A 13,779-nucleotide genomic window follows, 5' to 3' on the forward strand; every position below is an offset into this window, starting at 1 on the left:
CTATAAGAATGGAGACCTCAGGAGGACGTGTATCCCGAGAATGGGGACCCCAGGAAGATGCACACCCTGAGAATGGGGTCTCAGGAGGACATGCACCCCAAGAACGAGGACCAGAGGAGGACACGCACTCTGAGAATGGGGACTCCAGGAAGATGCATACCCTGAGAACGGGGACCTAAGGAGGACATGGACCCCAAGAACGGGACCCCAGGAGGACATGCACTCTGAGAACGGGGGCCTCAGGAGCACATGCATCCGGAGAATGGAGTCCCCAGTAGCATATGCACCCTGAGAACGGGGACCCAGGAGGACACACACCCTGAGAATGGAGACATCAGGAGCACATGCACCCCAAGAACAGGGACCCCAGTGTGACTATCACTGTTTAAGGGAGCCGGGCTATCAGAACAAAGAGCCACTCTTTTTCCAGAAGCTACCACCCCGTGCCCTGTGTGAGTGTCCGTCTGTGACACTTGCGGGGTGAGTCCTGAGAACTCGTGTCAGGGCCATGGAGAAGGAAATGACCTGGAGAAGAATATATTCTGACGGGGCATCCGCTCTCAGCAGCCGCTGTCCTCTGAGCATGGGCTCCTCCTGGAAAAGCCCCAGCTGCAGGAGCCGGTGGCCGGGAGGTAGGGGTGGGCCCTGCACCTGAGCATGGAGGAGGCTGACGGCTGAAACACCACAGGGCAGGTCAGTGTCTAGCAGCCTGGTCTGTCGCGTTTCTGTGCCTGCACCCCTCACAGGTTGCTCAGCTAGTCCAAGACGGCCCCATGCCAGTGCGAACACCACCTGCTCTTGCCCACCCCACATGAATGGACTCCAGGGAGGGACCCCACTCAGAGCCACCAGGAGGATGCCGCCCACAGAATAAATCACAGCCCCTCCAGGAGGCTGCAGCCCGGCAAGCCTGAGAGCCAGCCCTGTTCCCTGCCACGGTGTCCAAAGACCAACGAATTGCTCAAGTATCCCCCGGCTGCCAGGCATAAACCAACCGAAATCCCTCCTGCCTCATTTCCTCACATCTTGAGGAGGCAGCGCCAGGGAGATAAATGTCAAAACCCACTTACTGAGCCTATAAAGAGCTCACTGTGAAGCAAGAGGGTCGTCACTCGCAAGCTTCCCCTGGTGCCTGGCATTCGCAGAGAGAGCAGCACCCACCTCTGGGCCAAAGAGAGAGTGGAGTCCTCGGGTAATGAGGCAAGATCCCCAGACGAAGAACTTCCAAAGAGAAGGCAGGACACTTGGGGAGCACAGGCTCAGGCCTTCCTAACTGAATGCACGCCTGAACTCTCGGGCACATTTAGAGCTGCAAAGACCAAGAAGGAAATAATGTAGCATCCCCCAAATTCCAGAGCATTATTGGGAATGTCCTAGGCAAGGTAGCAGGGGATGGTGGTTATGGACAGGTGGGGGTCCAAGCCCAGAGGAGTGGAGAGACCACAGTGAAGAGCTCAGGGAAAATACAGAGGGGGTTTTGCTGCCCACAGAGATCAACAGAGGAAAGTGGGGCTGGCTCAGAGGATCCCAGGAAGACCCCCAGAAGGGCAGAGCAGCCAGGTCATCACCAACTCAGCTCCGGAGCAAGTGGCCCTGGACTGCAATCCCAGCTGGGTCCTGGCGGGTGTGAGACTCGGTAAAGGCAAATGACCCACCTCTCTGAGGCTCAATGTCATCCGCTGTAAAAGAAGATAATGGGCCTGACGCAGTGGCTCATGTTTGCAATCCCAACACTTTGGAAGGCCGAAGCAGGTGGTTCATCTGAGGTCAGGAGTTCAAGATCAGCCTGGAGCCTGGTCAACACGATAAAACCCCGTCTCTACCAAGAAAATACAAAAAAATTAGCCAGGCGTGGTAGCAGGTGTCTGTATTCCCAGCTACTCAACTGGCTGAGGCAGGAGAATTGCTTGAACCCAGTAGGCAGAGGCTGCAGTGAGCTGAGATCGCGCCATTACACTCCAGCCTGGGCGACAAGAGCGAAGTTCCACCTAAAAAAATTTTTTTTAAATTTAAAAAAAGATAATGGCAAGTCCTTGTGCATAGGACCTGGCAAGTATTAAGTCACATCAGACAGGGTCTGCAGAGCCCCACACAGCAGGAGGCACGGGAGCCCAGGACGGGTGATTCCAGCTGACGCCCACCCAGTCCCTGGTGTGCTGAATGCTTTCCTAGGCTGCCTCCAGAGCAGCGGCGTCGTGCTCACCGCCATCGAGAGCTGCGGGGTCAGTCTGAGGACCTGGCTAAGAAGGGCTGTGCAGAACTCAAATGCAGTTTGACAAATATTCCCTGACACCTGCTCTGGGCCAGGGCTATACCAATGACTCAGGTGCCATCCCAGCCCCTGGGGGCAAACACTAATGCCTTCTGCAGGCTGTGGGGCCAGGAGGTGGCCACACACCTAGCAGACACAGTGCCCAGGCTCCCAAGAGCTGCGTGGCCTGCTCCTGCCCCTCCAGGACATGCCCAAAGGGCATCTGCTGGCAGAGCCGAGGCCTCCCTCCTGAAAGCCCAGATGCTCAGAGTTGGCCTGGCCCCAAGGGCTCCAAGGAGCTATTTTCCTCTTTCTCTCAGCACCCGGCTCACTTACAGCAACAGCCAAATAATTACCAAGTAATTATAGTTTACAGTCCGTAGTTTTGCTTCTGAAATAAAATGTAACCATGGTACTAATTTCAGATGACAAAGGAGCAGAGATACACTCTGGACTTCAGGAACGTGCTCCATGAGAGCCGAAGGCTCTGCCCATGCCTGTCCAGCCAGAGGACTGCCCCGCTGTCAGACCCTGGGGCACACTCAGGACTGGCCTGACTCATTCCGCCCAAGAGGACCCTCGAGGCTTCAGTACTAACCAGCAAACAAACTCCACTGATGACAGCACAGCAAACCTCCGGGAATCCGTGCATGTCAATTCCAGTGGATTCTGGAAAGTCTTCGTAGGCTAATAAGTAATAACAGCCCAATTTTTATGACATCCCATAAGCTTATTTTTGCAATTTGAAACAACTGAACACTGAATTGCATTTTCCATTTAGCCCAGCTACAAATCCCACAATTGCTACTTTAAAAGCTACTGAGGCTTTGTGATGTTGCCTTAAAGAACCAAAGGACAATTATTGGCAAAAAAACAAACACCAAAAAGTAATTTTATGCATGGTAGTCCCTTGCTGCAGAGGCCTCTTAAAAAGAGGCGGGTGAGCAAGGGGAGCGTTGCTGGCTCGTTTCCTTTGTCTGGTTCCAGGTCTCCTGACACTCCACAGCCCTCCGTCTGTGCCATCAATGTGGCTCTGGACCACTAAGGACTCAGGCTGCTTTGTGAGGCCCCCCTTTGAGCAAAGCATCGTAATTAAAATTCACAGCAGATGCTATTGAAAACATGTAATCTACGCACAGAGGAAAAACAGTGAAACAGAGAAATATACCGAGCCTGGAAAATTACTAAAGAAAATTTCAAATAACAAAACAAACACAAAAAAAGAACATTCCATTAACAACATAAAATAATTCCTCTTCCGGGACGTACTTGGTCCTTCTCCTCCTTCCACCGGCTCTGCTCAGGCTGGCAGGATGTGCACCAGGTGGAAGTAGCCATGGACTCTGCTTTCTTCCTTCCAGGACTGTTTGCCCTGAGAGCTCTTCTCTTTGCCAACGATGAGCCTAAATTCTAGAAGAAAACATGAGCCACCACACCTGTGCTCTCTCCATCCTTGAGATCCTGCTGCAATGAGGCAGGGTGCCCAGCTGTGCTCTGGCCTGTCAAATGTGGACCACAGTGAGCCTCCAATCCCAGGTTTTACCCACATTTCCCTCTAAGAGGTCCCTCACCCTCTTCCAGTCCCACTCACCAGTGAAGTATGCCAGATGACCTCTAGGATGAACGACCCCTGAGGCACTGAAGGACTGTGTGGAGCCTCCTCCACCCCCCAACTCACATGGAGCAGTGACACGAGAAAGAAGTCAACTTGTATTGGGTGATGCCACTTAGGCTTTGTTTGTGGTTTATCTGTTTGAACAGCTGGGGTTCCCATTTGCTCTAAAACACCATCTGCCACCCCACTTATTCCACAAGCTCAAAGACTCACCCTGGTCCCAGCCTCCTCTCTCCTGTCCCTCCAGACAACGCCCAGCGCCACCCAGGGTCTCCTGCTCAGAGGGAGGTGGAGGCAGCATCTGGGGGAGAAGGAGGGGGTACAAGCAAGAGCCAGGAGGTCACGTCTGCGCAGGGTCTCTGCGGAAAGGGGGGCTGGGTTTCCCAGATTCCTCCACGTCTCGGAGTCAGACAGAATGTTCTGGAGAAGCCATCCTGAGCTCACAGGAGCTCAGTCCGAGAAAATCAAAGTGTTTCAAACAGACCAGGAGCCCAAAGCTGGGAGTGCCATCCCTCCCTTGTCATGACCCACGGGGACTTCTGGAGGAGAAGCTGTTCCACCTGCCACACACGCTGCCAGGGATCTGGGGTACCACCAGCACCCCAGAAGCTAACCATGAGTTCTGTCCGTGCTCACTGTCTTAGTCTGTTTTCTGTTGCTTGTAATGGGATGCCTGGAACCGGGTTATTTAAAAAGAAGACAAAATGCGTTTCTTACAGTTATGAGGCTGAGTTCAAAGTCAAGGGCTACATCTGGTATGGGCCTTTTCGCTGGTGAGGACTCTCTGCAGAGTCCTGAGGTGGCCCAGGGCATCACACGGACAGGGCCTGAGTGTGCTCACGTACCAGCTCAAGTCTCTATTCTGCTTCCTGTAAATCCACCAGCCTCACTCCCATGATAACCCACTAATCCATCAATTTGTTAATCCAATAATCCATTAATCCGTGACTGAATTAATCCTTCATGAGACCCAATCACCTCTTTAAAGCCCCACCTCTCAATACTGCCACATTGGGAATTAAATTTCAGCCTGAGTTTTTGAGGGCACAGATATTCAAACCACAGCACTCATCCTGCCCTGGATGGTCAGACTCAGTGGGTGAGTGGCGAGAGGCCCGAGGCGGTGCAGAGCCCTGGCCCTGGGGATAGGACCTGGCACCCTCCCCGAATCCTGCCTTCATGATCACCTGCTCCCCTGGCAGAAGGCACGCAGCCCCCTCGACGCTTCCCATTCCCCTCTCACCTTTCCGCTGGGGTTACCACAACAGTTGCATTAGAAGGCAGCGGTGGAATCACGTTATGCACCTAATTCACACTTTTCTGGGAAAGTGCACCCCCAGCTGAGCTCCCACCAATGGGAAAATTAGGGATGAGAAGCAGCAGCAACCTGCAAGCTAAACTACTGACACTGCACTCTGCATCCCAGATGACCTGGTAAGGAGTTCTCTGGGAGAAAGATGGGCTAATATGATTTAAGTCTGGTTTATCCCTAATCCCCCAAATAGCTACCGCTATAAGCCAAGCAAAGAGGACCATCGTTATCTAAAAAGGGGTGCACATTTTGAGGCTAGTGCCTGAGGAAGAGTGAAATGCTGTGTGCTCTTGGTCATCCGGGTCCAGCACACACTGACCCCACCATGTTTACTCCACGTCAGAAAGCACGTAAAACGGAGGCCTGCGCCTGAGCAAAAGGTCAGTGTGAGGTGGGGGGGTCTCTCTTACCCCACAGGTTCCTACGGCTCCAGGACTTTCTATTACTCCTATCGCCACTGGTCCCGGGGACTCAGGCAAAGTAAGTGCTAGGCGGGGCGTCTCTGTCCCCCTACAGGTTCCTACTGCTCCAGGTGGTAGGATATTACTCCTATCGCCCCTGGTCCCAGGGACTCAGGCAACAGCATGAGGGACTGGCCATCCTCCCCTGGTCTCACCTGCCAGCAAGAGAAGGGGCCAGGTCTTCCTGCTCTCACTTTTCTCGGGCACAGGAATAAAGAGCCAGGAACAGGATTGGAATCCTGCCTCTCCCACTTGTGAGCTGAGGAACCTCTAGCGAACTTTTGCCCACCTGCGCATCTCCACAACTATCAAATGGAAGTGATGAGCGCTACCTACACTCTCCCTCGTAAAATAAAAGGAGCCTCTGAATGTGCTCAAAATAGCCCTGGTGCACAGGGTGAGCATGTGAACCTGCCTCACTCCTCCCTCACTTAGGTTGGTCTCCTCCGAGACTCCGAGTTCACACACGTACCCACCCAAGACGTCACTGCTCACCTACGTAGCCCCGCCTCTGCTTTCTTTCTCTCTCCCACTCCTCCTCCATTACTCCCTCTTGACAATGGAAGGCACAGACTCTTCCATCTCTGCTGGCAACGCTTTTCCTGCACCTGGGAGAACTCCGCTTTCGTGGCACGGCCTTCTAGGGGCAAAGCATGAAAATCCGTTCCTCTGCTCTACCCTGATGAGTCCCCTCCCAGAGCCACACATTGGTGAATCTCATCCTCACCTGGACTCGGTTTCCCCTCTGAAGCCTCAACCCCAGCCTTCCACTGCCTCATCGCAGCCACATGCCCAGGCCAGGGTGCAGTACCTGCCTGTGAGCCCTCTGTCTTCTGCTGGGCTCTCTCCTCCTTTCCAGTTGGGTTTCGCGGTTCCTGTGAGAGCAGCAGGGGCCTGGGGGTTTTTATGTGGGCAATGTCGCAGGCTGAAGGAATGACATGGCCCTGGCAGAGGTAGGAAGTTGAAGAAAGCTGGAGAAATGATGGTTAGTTGGCTTTGCTGTTGTTTCTCAAGAATGAAATGGGGGTATCCCAAAGAAGAGTTTTGGAACTGGCTTCAGATGAATCTGATTTTAGTGTCTCCCATAAGACACAGAAATGCCTAGACACACCCACATTTTTATTTTTTGAATTGACAAATAATAATTGTGCATATTCATGGGGTACACAGCAATGTTTCAAACCGGCCGTGCTCCTCAATTTCGTATGTAGGGAGACAGTGCCTTTTAGGTTGGAAGCTCATTTGACTGACATCCCTCACCAACTCTCAAGGCCCTAGTCCCTGCCATATCCCAGTCTGCATCCCCTGGAGGGAGGCCCAGAGACAGATGTGCCCACCACTGGCCCGGGGGCTCTCTTCCCCTGGGTCCACAGGACACCTTCTCCATGGCCCTTCTCTGCCCCTTCCTTCACCTCCCAGCTGTGTCATCCTGGTAAGGACCCTTGACTCACTTAGGTAGTGCTGCTGCCCATGGCCTGGGGAGTGGTGGGGGCGGGGAGACTGGCCCGGGGGGACCCCTGCAGGCCCACCTGCTGACACTGGGTCTGGCCTTGGGACAACTGTTCTCCACTGATGTCCAGCGCTTGGGGCAACCTCCCACCCTCATCACTGACAGCCTGTGCTAATCCCACTGTGAGCCCTCACCTTCATTTCCCAGGTGAGAGGAGCTGGCCCTGCGTGTATGTCCTGATGAGGGAACGTGAAGGAATGAAGGGTACACACTATGAAGACATGCTCAATCTTTCTGGAAACAATATCTGATTGTTCTTATAGCTTTGCCCTAAGTGCATTTTGTTTGGATAAGTGCATTTAATGGACTTAAACTGCAACAGTTAAAATGTGCAAACATCTAACAAATATCTGCTCTAAGATCACCTTATCCTCGAAGGCTCTTCACCCAGTCTGTAGATAGAACAGCAGCCATCCACCCCAGCACTGGCCACCTGCCCTGCTTACATGACAGACCCTCACCCCAGCCCACATGGGACATGAGGACAGGATGAGGGTCTGCATGGCCACATCCACTAGAGTGTGGGCTCCTCTAGGGCAGGGTTCCCTAACCCCCAGGCCACAGATCGGTATTTAGGAACTGGGCTGCCCAGCAGGAGGTAAGCCGTAGCCCAGCAAGGGAAGCTTCCCTCTATATTTACAGACACTTCCCATCACTCATCGCTCCTGTTACCGCCTGAGCTCCGCCTCCCATCAGATCAGCAGCAGCATTAGATTCTCATAGGAGCACAAATCTTCCTGTGAACCATGCATGTGAGGGATCCAGGTTGCACATGCTCATGAGAATCTCATGCCTGATGATCTGTCACTGTCTCCCATCACCCCCAGGTGGGACTGTCTAATTGCAGGAAAACAAGCTCAGAGCTCCCATGGATTCTACATTATGGTGAGTTATATATAATTATTTTATTATATATTACAATCTAATAATAATAAAAATAAAGCACACAATAAATATGCACTTAAATCATCCTGAAGCCATTCCCTCCCCCGATCCCTGGAAAAACTGTCTTCCACAAAACTGGTCCCTGGTGCCAAAAAGGTTGGGGACCTCTGCTCTAGGGGGCTGCAGTGCTTCTCCCAGACCCTCAGCCCCCAAAGCAGTGCTCAACAAATGTTGGTTGAGTGAATGAAGCAGACAGCAAGTAAGCACTCACTTTGTGGCTGTATGCTGAACAGGGAGGATTTAAAATATTCATTCTTTGTTTGCTTTAAACGGAGGCAGGGCACACCCTCTGTTTATAGCAGCATAGACCTCCCCACCTTATTTCATTGCATGCTAAGACACCAAGTGTTTTCTAAACCACAATAACACAAATGTCACAACTTGAAAGATCTGGTGAGACACTGATTAGCCTGGGACTCTGGCAAGTACCACCTTTCAGGGCTGATGAATGCGGCCATCCCCGGGGGCTGTGTGTGGTCTTCAAGTGTGCTCTCAGAACACCACGACCCAACCCAAGGTCATTATCCCAGCGGGGCTTTTGCCCACACTCACAACCAGGCTCTCAAAGTACCTTTATATTCTAACCGACCCTCCTCTGCCTCACTTAAGGAAAATGACTTTTCTTGGGCAAATAGCAATATCAAGCTCTCGCTCTCCCCGCTTCAAACGTCACTTTTGTTTACCGCCAGCTCTCACTGCATGCAAATGCGACCATAAATAGAGATACAATCACGGCGGATAATTGAAATTTCAAAATATTAAGAACTTAGAGTTTTAGGGATTTGGTTTTATAATAGAAACAAATAAAATCTTGCCACATTGGCAAATACGAGCTGACAGTTAAGAAATTAGATTTGCATACAAAATATTTCATTCTGTGAATTAATTGGCAGCAAACCCTGCTCCTCGTCTGTGGGTAATTTGGTAGAGGGAGAAGGCGTTGAACGTCAGGACTCTTGCAGCAACACGGCCCCTAGTGCGGAAGCCGCCCGGGAGCCCTGTGGACAGGAGCAGGAGCACCGGCTAACCAGGCTGCCAGGCTACAGGCAAGGTTTTTGTTTGTTGCTTATTTTTTAACCGAAAGGAGACTAATGCTTTCTTCTTCTCATCTGAAACACAGGAAGATGAAAGCTAAAGCGACGTGGCCTGCCTGTCGCTTTGCCCCAGGAGGTGTCCACAGTTGACCCTCTGGTCTCTGACCTTGCAGATCTGGCCATGCCTCGAAATGCAAATCAGCACAGCTCACGTGGGCCATTTGGGATGGTGACAGGGTGATGGGAACCTAGTACAGGAAACCGATGTGACTTTGCAACAGCCCGAGCTCCTGCTCATATGTCTTGAGCACGAGGCCAAGATGTGACTTCTCCAACTGCCCGTCCCCTGTCCCCTCGCGTGGGCAGCCTCCTGGCTCCAAGTCACCTGGGGAAGGAGCTCCTCACCCTCCACCTCCCCAGCCCAGAGCAGAGCCCGTGTGATGCCTGTGAGGGTGAATTGTAGGTGTCAGTTGGACTGGCTGAAGGATGCCTGGACAGCTGGTAAAACGTGCTTTCTGGGAAAGTCTGTGAGGGCACTTCTGTAAGAGATGACCATTTGAGTTGTAGACTGAGTAAGAAACATACACTCTCACCAAAGTGTGTGGCCTCAACCAATCCTCAAGGCCTGGACAGAATGAAATGTACAGGAAGAGCGAGCTCTTTCTCCTAGAGACCCCAGACCCACCACACCGTGCGGTGCCCTGGCCTCTGTCCCCAGAAGGAGAGGTGTGTCCTGGGCCCCCTCATGACCCGGCCTCACCTCTCAGCCCGAATTACCTATTGGCTTCCCTGGCCCTCGGGCTTGCAGATGGCAGAGTGCAGGACCTCTCAGCCTCCATCGTCCTATAAGCCAGCTCGCCAACACATCTCCTCTTACCTGTCACCGGTTCCTCTATCCCGCCTCCTGTCCATCGTATGGTTTCTGTTTTTCTGGAGGATGATGACTAATCTGCCCCTGTGGCTCCAAAGCACAATGCCAGGCTCCCTGCAGATGTCAGAATTTGCCAGTGACCCATGACCAGGGGGTCTTGTCCTGGCCCTGCTTCCTCTCAAGCACCGATAAGCTGATCAGGCCAGGCTGGCATCAGCGCCACATCCTGGCACAAAGCACCCAGCAGAGACGCTCGCTCCTGGCAGGACCCCGCCTAAAGGTGTAGGCAGGGCTGTCCTGGAAGTAGAAGGAACTGGAGGAAATGGGCAGGCTGAGCACACAATGGGGAGGAAGACCCCGGACACCGAAGATGTCCCTGTCGCAGGAGGACGCTTGTTTTCACAGAAGTGGAGCCTGGTGGGTGAGCCTTGGAACTTGACGTAGATCCTTCCTTTCATACAAGGAGGTAAAGGGGTGGGGCGGGGGGACTTCCAAGGGTTCCATCTTCCAGAAGGCGTGAGATGGGGTTCTCACGTCCTCACTTCTACAGACCTCCCCGTCTTCTCCATCGGTGGTCATATGTCTGTGAACCGAGCCTCTCTGGCCAAAGGACTGCCTGTGCCTTCTGCAGCCTGGAAAGGGTCTGGCGGCCCCGTCAGCAGGGCTGCAGGATGGCTGGTCCTTATGGCATAGTTTCTACAGGAGGACTGCCAAGTGTCAGGAGAGGGGCTGAGGCCCAGAGCCAGGAGGGAGCAAACTAGACAAGCCTGTCTCCAGGGAGGTCGGGTCCCCCAGGGAAGGCAGATGCACACCACACTGTGGGAGCAGCAGTCAGCACAGGCCAAAGAGGGTGCTGATCTCACATCAGAGACTTTTACATGATCTTATTCATTTATTCATTCATCCGTGTATTTATTTCGTATATTTAAGGTATATAACGATGTTCTCATATACACACAGAGTAAATGACTACTACAGTCAGAAAAATCAACATATTCATCACCTTCCACAGTTACCTCCCTTTTTTTTTTGTAGTAAGAGCACCTGAAGTCTACTCTTTCAGCAAATTTCCAGTCTACAATACCGTGTTATTAGCTACAGTCCTCAGGCTGCACGTTAGACTCTAGACTTCTCACCTTCCGTGGATTTCCTCCGCCATTCCCCTGGACCCCCAACCACTCCACTCTCTGCTTCTCTGCAGTCAACTTTTTTTTTAAGATTCTGCACATAAATGATATTCTGCAGCATTTTTCTTCCTGTGCCTGGTTTATTTCATTCAGTGTAATGTCCTCCAGGTCCATCCATGTTGTCACCAACAGCAGGATCTCCTTCTTCCTAAGGGTACCAGGATTTCATTGTATGTATAAACCACCATTTTTATCTATTCCTCTGTCAGTGGACACTGAGGAGGGTTCCCTATCTGTCTTGGCCATTATGAACAGTGCTTCAGTGAACTTGGAAGTGCAGATATATTTCAACATACTGATCTTATTTCCTTGGAATATATACCCAGAAGTGGAGCTGCTGCATCATGGGGTAGTTCCCATTGCAGTTTCTTCAGGAGCCTCCACGCTGATTTCTGTAATCGCTACAAATGTAGACTCCACCCATAGTAAACAAAGGTTCCCTTTCCTCCACATCCTCACCAGCACTACGTCTATTGAAGTCTTTTGCCCATTTTTGAATCCGTTTATTTGTTTGTGTCTGGTTTCTTGTTGATTTGATTTTGTTTTCCATGGAGTTGTATGTTCTTTGCTGAGGAGTTCCCTATATTTTAGCTATTAGCGCTTTATCAGATATACAGTTTGTGAATATTTTCTCCTAATTCACAGGCTGCCTTTCCACTGGTGATTGTTTCCTTTGTCGTACAGAAGTTCTAAATTTGACATAGTCCCACCTATTTATTTTTGCTTTTGTTGCCTGAATTTTTTATGTGAATCCAAAATATCATTAACAAAACTAATGTCTAGGAGACTTCCCTCTATTTTTTCCTCTAAAAGTTTTGCCGTTCAGGTTTTATGTTTACATCCTTGGTCCATTTTGATTTGATTTTTGTATTAGGTGTAAGATAAGGGTTCGGCTTCATTCTTTTGCACGTAGACATCAAGTTTTTCCTACACCATTTATTAATGAGATGATCCTTTCCCCATTTCTAAACATCATTCCTATGAAAATGGTATCTTAGTCTGTTCTGGTTGTCAACAAAATGCCATAGATTGGGTGGCTTATAAACAACAGAAATTTATTTCTCACAGTTCTATAGGCTGGGAAGTCCAAAACCCAGGTGCCAGCAGATTCATGGTCCTGGGAGGCCCTCTTCCTGGCTCCTAGGACTGATGGTGTGTCCTCGCACGGTGGAAGGGATGACCAAGCTCCCTTGGGCTTATTTTATAAGGGCACTAATCCTACGGATCAGTCTGCCATCCTGACTTAATTCACCTTCTACCTACTAATACTATCACTTTGGGTATTAGGATTTCAACACATGAATTTTGGAGACACATAAGCATTAGACCATAGCAAATGAGAACAGGCAGCTTAGGCTTTCCACAGACGAACTTCCAGCCTGGTGGAGATCCGCCCGGCCAGGAGGCAGATCTACAAATCGATCCTTGATTAACTCTCCGTCTTTAAATATGAAATCCTGCAGGCAAAGAAATTGGGAAATTCCCAGCAATCGGTGTGAAATCCCACTCCAATGCAGCTCTCCTCCCGCTCAGAATTGCATAAGGCATGCAAGGCGGGGGGCAGGGACCCTGCTGCAAAACAAGGGTACCCAGAGCCCAGGATGTATGATGGGCCTGGGCAGGGCTTTCCATGACCCAGAACGGGCTGCACAGTCCACCTTTTCTCCATCAGGAGGCGGCAAAACAAATTCCAGAATCATTTGTGCATCAAGGTCACATGTGTGCATTTGATGTTCATACCAGTCTTTCATAATCACGTTTAACTCTCTTTCCACACAGTGGGCTGAGTCATTCCTTATCACTTTGCTGACAGCAAAATGAAGCCCCCCTGGTATTTCCACAAACTCATGGAGCAGGGAACCCCCGAATGGAGCAGAGCAGTAGGATTTAATTTGTGCAGGAGCTCTGAGTGGAATAACAAAGTTGGGAGTTTGGGGCAGTGGGTAACGGTGATTTGGTGGTGTTGGGGCAAACGTGGAGTGGAGGAGAGGGGAAGGGCACTCGTTCTGGCTGGGGTGGGGGAAACGGAATGGAAGGAGCCCCCATGACAATGCTTCTCAGAAGCCCAGGTACAGATGTTAAGGAAACTTCTGAAATCAGGGACAAAATAAAGAGGAACACTTTGCAAGCGCCTCAGAGGCCACCACAACCTAGAAGAAACCTCCTACGATGCAGTTCTTCTGGGCTCCTTCCTTCCTGACTCAGAATTTCCTACATTCTCATTGCCACTCTCTTTCACTGAGCAAAATTTTATATCCATAATATTAATCACCTGTTAATGCAGAAATTAAGATGAAGTTATCATTGTTGAACACATATTCAAAATATTTGACCAACGCCAAAACAGCCCGGGTAATTTTTCTCCATCTAATTACCTCCAAACGCAGCCGGGACTTCATTCCTATTAACACGGAAGCCCTAAAGCCCACCAAGTAAAGCCGAATCATAATTTGAGCCCTTTGTGGAAATAGTGCATGAAACCAGAATTGGCTAGCTTAGCCAAGTGAGCTCAGGACTGAAAATTGGCTTTAATTCTCATTTTCTGAAAAGTAGTCAAATGCCTTTAATTAAAACATATCCCTTGAAATTGGTT

General features: G+C 50.8%; 1 long non-coding RNA gene across 1 annotated transcript; it reads right to left on the reverse strand.

Moving 5' to 3' along the window:
* Positions 1-476: 476 nt before the first annotated feature.
* LOC105470794 (uncharacterized) lies at positions 477-6,769 on the reverse strand. The gene is made up of 3 exons (XR_011607573.1): positions 3,521-6,769; positions 1,656-1,819; positions 477-1,309 (listed from the first exon to the last, which is right to left on the reverse strand). It is a non-coding gene; the product is annotated as an uncharacterized lncRNA (long non-coding RNA).
* Between the last annotated feature and the right edge of the window lie 7,010 nt (positions 6,770-13,779).

Source organism: Macaca nemestrina, chromosome 9, assembly GCF_043159975.1.
Source record: "Macaca nemestrina isolate mMacNem1 chromosome 9, mMacNem.hap1, whole genome shotgun sequence".
NCBI classification, from domain to species: Eukaryota; Metazoa; Chordata; class Mammalia; order Primates; family Cercopithecidae; genus Macaca; species Macaca nemestrina.